Source organism: Rhinopithecus roxellana, chromosome 12 (genome assembly GCF_007565055.1).
Source record: "Rhinopithecus roxellana isolate Shanxi Qingling chromosome 12, ASM756505v1, whole genome shotgun sequence".
Lineage (NCBI taxonomy): Eukaryota > Metazoa > Chordata > Mammalia > Primates > Cercopithecidae > Rhinopithecus > Rhinopithecus roxellana.
The window spans coordinates 129,896,795-129,901,310 of record NC_044560.1 but is presented as its reverse complement, the minus strand read 5'-3'; the positions used below and the strand labels follow the sequence as shown (position 1 = coordinate 129,901,310).

At 48.2% G+C, this 4,516-nt stretch overlaps 1 long non-coding RNA gene across 2 annotated transcripts; it reads left to right on the top strand.

Moving 5' to 3' along the window:
* The first annotated feature begins 215 nt into the window (after positions 1-215).
* LOC115892109 lies at positions 216-1,997 on the top strand. Of its 2 annotated transcripts, none has more exons than XR_004051996.1 (3): positions 216-554; positions 1,246-1,349; positions 1,667-1,997. It is a non-coding gene; the product is annotated as an uncharacterized LOC115892109 (long non-coding RNA). The 2 variants fall into 2 exon arrangements; XR_004051997.1 differs by lacking the exon at positions 216-554 and adding an exon at positions 969-1,068.
* Positions 1,998-4,516: the final 2,519 nt, after the last annotated feature.

Sequence of the window (4,516 nt, the reverse complement as noted above, 5' to 3'; positions counted from 1 at the left end):
TTTCTGGGCGCTTGGAGGGGTGGGGTGGGAGGACCAAGAGTGGATACAATTGCACTTGCCTTTATGCTAGAGGAGGCACTGTGAGGCAGCACCTCTTACATTTGCCTTTCATTTGTTTTTCTCCCCTGAGATGGGTTTCACTTCTCTCTCTGTCCTGTGGGGGAACTTCCCAGCTGAGGACCTCCATGTGGTTTGGTGCTCAGTTGGGCGATGAGCACTGGGAGGGGAGCAGTTGTAGTTGTGACTTCTCTCGGGCCTGCCATGCTCTGCCATGGAGGTGGAGTGGCATGAAGTTTAGCTGCTTCACCTCAATCTGCTCAAGAGTGGGGACTGCTGAGAGCAGTGGATGGGGGACAGTGGAATTGCAGCCTGGGATGTGAAACGGGGATCCTGTTACCTGCAGCTGCAGTCTTCACGTGTCCTCATCTTTTGTGACTGCCCTAGGGCCCTGAGCTGAGCAAGACAGACAAACAGGAGGAAGTATTAATCTTTCTGCTTCTACCTCATCCACTAGGAAGTTTGGAGGACCAATCCAGTTATACCCACTGCCTTGGGTGAGGACATCAGAGAGTTTTATGCAGCTCAGTTTTGGGGAAGTTCACACAGTCTGGCTTCAGGAAGATCCAGAAGTGAGGGAAAGGCTCTGGGCTGGGAGTGAGGAGGCCTTGTTCTGTGTCAGCTAAGCTACCAACTTTCTTTGTTACCATGAGAAAGTCACTCGCTCACTCTGGACGGGAGTTTTCTTATCTGTAAACTGTTGGATTTGAGTGAGATCATCTTTTGTGTTCTCAAGTTCTGATTTTATGATTAGCAGTGGTAGGTTGCAGCAGGTGTGGCAGAGCCCCGAATGCTGCTTTTTCTGTCACATGTGCCTCCCTCCCCCGAAAAGAACAAGTTGTGAGCTTTATTTGCATCTCTTCTTAAATAGCTCTGTGTTTCTGTGGGCTGAAGAGGCCCACTGTGGGTGTAGTGAGGAGAGTCTCTGGAGGCAGGAGCTTCCCTTGGCTCTGGGGAAGGAGGTCCAGTTGGTAGCTTCCCTGCCATTGCACAGACTTCTCATATGTTCTGGTAATGACATGACTTCCCTCCCTGTTCTGCCTGCCTCTCTAATATTCAGTTTCTAGAGTAGGCTATAATTGTTTTGATAGATTTCCTGTTTCCTGCCTATGGGTCTTTGAAGCAAATAGCAGGAAATTCTTTTCATAGCCGTCAGGGTCTCTGTTTCATATTTCCCCTTTTCCATAGAACCTGACAGATCCAGGGCACAGAGAGACACATGTGCATGCTCCAGCTCCCAGTATTCATACAGATATGGTGAAGGGTGGGTGGAGTTATATTCTTACAGTTTGGTAAGTATTGTCTGGGGAGCTCCTGTAACACATGTGAGACTCTGAGTGCTGTGATAATGTCTTGTATGTCACTGCTACTTAAGAGTTTAAGGTGAAGCTTTATGAGTGTATTGCATGTGTCTGGTGCATGTGTGTGGGTCAGAATGTGGATCAGTGGCTGCTGATGTGCTGATGCTGAGAGAAAGTGATTTAGGAGCTGGGCTTGCTCTCTGTATGTTTCTGCTTTTTGTGCAATGTCCTGGTAACTTGTCAGAGGCTGGATAAGATGTTAGAGATTTTCTTAATCCAGTCTGAAATCCGCCTTGTTTTATTCCTAGGTATGAATCATGTGAGGGGTTGGGAGGTAGAGGATGAAATTCTCAGACCTTCTGAACAGTCCAAGGTCAGTTCTCAGAAATCAGATGTTGGTTGTTTAGCCATCACACCCTTGGATTTATGAGTTGGACCTAGAGGATTTGATCGTTTCTGTGACAGAGGTATCATCCTGTTCCCGGAAAACTGGCGACACGTTGACATGCAGGAACCTGGTCAGATTTATGGCTTGTTTCTAACCAACGTTTAGGCATTCCGCCCTTTAAAAACAAATTTCACTGATTTTTTCATGTATCTAACAAGGGCCAGGTGCTGAATTCTCAAAGATAAATAAAATAGGATCCCTTTCCTCAGGAACGAATGGTTTATCTTTTCTTGAACACGGTCTTCTGGGGCTAATTCTCACAGTACCCAACTCTCTCTCTTGCAAGCCTTTGGGAGCTCTCGGAACCAGGCAGGCTAGCTCAGACACGCAGCAGCTGACACAGGAGAGTGGGGTGTGAGTCCAGCCCCTTGCCACTTTCTGACCCTCCCTTTTAGGACACAGTGGCCACGGGAAGGCAAGACACTGGGCTCCTTAAGAAAGGCTGTGGCGGGGAATGTGGTGGGGGTGGTAACTGCAATTATCCCTCAGCTTGCCCCTCAGCTCTCCAGATACAACAGCATGGCCTCAAGCAGACCCAGAGGTGGAGAAAGGGTGCATGTTCCCTGGGGGACCAGAAGTGGGATTTGTTAGTTGTTCTTACCAACAGTAGTAGCGAGATGGCAGGGCAATTTGAGCCTTGTGGAGTAATCTCTAGGGAACTGTAATTAATTCTCTCCATTCAGACTGGAATGCTGGGCAGTAGTTAAAGGGGGCAGGGCCAGGTATGGTGGCTCATGGCTTTAATCCCAGCAATTTGGGAGGATTGCTTGAGGCCAAGAGTTTCAGACTAGCCTGGCCAAATTGGTGAAACCTTGTCTCTACTAAAAATATAAAAATTAAGGCTGGGCACAGTGGCTCACACCTGTAATCCACTTTGGGAGGCCAAAGTGGGTGGATCATCTGAGGTCAGGAGTTTGAGACCAGCCTGGCCAACATGGTGAAAACCCCATCTCTACCAAAAATACAAAAATTTGCCGGGCGAGGTGGCGCACGCCTGTAATCCCAGCTACTCAGGAGGCTGAGGCAGGAGAATTGCTTGAACCCGGGAGGAGGAGGTTGCAGTGAGCCGAGATCATGCCAGTGTACATGCTTGGGTGACAGAATGAGACTCCATCTCAAAAAAAGGGAGGTAGGGGTATTTGTGGAGAAAGTTGCACAAGAAATGCTCAGGCCAGGCACAGTGACTCGTGCCTGTAATTCCAATCATTTGGGAGGCCGAGGTGGGAGGACTCCTTGAGCCCAGGAGTTCAAGATCGGTCTGGGCAACATAGCAAGACCTTATCTCTTAAAAAAGAAAAATTAAAAAATTTAGCTGAGTATGGTGACACATGCCTATAGTCCCAGCTACTTGAGAGGCTGAGGCAAGAAGATCACTAGAGCCTTGGTGGTCGAGGGTGCAGTGAGTCATGATTGCACCACACAGCACTCCAGCCTGCGTGACAGAGGGCAGAGCCTGTCTCAAAATAAAAAATTAAAAAAGACATGCTCAGACCAACTGGTGCCAAATTTTTGTCTGAGGCTTGTATATTAAGCTGCTGTCCCCTCCACCACACAGAGGCACAAAGGCAGTGGCAGCTGGGACTTCCTTCCCTGTTTTCTCCCATTCTTCTAATTCTTCATGATGCCCTTTTGTGACTTCTTTCCTCTTTTAATACTGCTTTTGATATCATTTCAGCGTGATGTCACTTGTGTAAAATCACTGGGGGTAGGGTGAGTGAAAATTTTCCAAACCACACATTCTTTTTTTTTTCTTTTTTGGGACAGAGTCTCACTCTGTTGCACAGGCTGGAGTACCCTGTCACAATCATGATGCATGGCAGTCACGAACTTTTGGACTTAAGTGATCTTCCTGCCTCAGCTTCCAGAGCAGCTGGCTCATGCCACCACATTTGGCTAATTTTTTGTAGAGACAGGGTCTCACTTTGTTGCCTACACTGGTCTCAAACTCCTGGGCTCATGTGATCTTCCTGTGTCAGCCTGCCAAAGTGCTAGGATTATGTACAGACTTGAGCTGCTGTGCTCAGCCCAAACCCCACATTCTTTTTTCATTTTTATTTTTTATTTTTTGAGACAGGGTCTGGCTATGTCACCAAGGCTGAAGTGCAGTGGTGTGAACACACCTTACCACAGTCTCAGCCTCCTGGGCTCAAGCGATCCTCCCACCTCAGCCTCCTGGGTAGCTGAGACCACAGGTGTGTACCACCACATGTGGCTAATTTTTTAACTTATTTTTGTAGAGACGGGGTCTTGCTATATCGTTCAGGTTAGTCTCTAGCTCCTGGGCTCAAGTGATCCTCCTGCCTCAGCCTCCCATAGTGCTGGGATTATAGGCATGAGCCACTGCGTCTGGCCCAAATCCCACATTTGTTTTTCTTTTTTCTTTTGAGACGGATTCTCTGTTGCCCAGACTGGTGTGCGATGGTGTGATCTCGGCTTACTGTAATCTCTGACTCTTGGGTTCAAGTGATTCTCCTGCCTCAGCCTCCCAAGTAGCCAGGATTACAGGTGCCCACCACCACACCCAGCTAATTTTTGTTTGTGTTTTTAGTAGAGACAGGGTTTTACCATATTGGCCAGGATGGTCTCAAACTCCTAACCTCAGCTGATCCACCCACCTAGGCCTCCCAAAATGCTGGGATTACAGGTCTGAGCCACCATGCCTGGCCCCAAACCCCACATTCTTAATGGCAGCTCTGGGCCCTACATATTT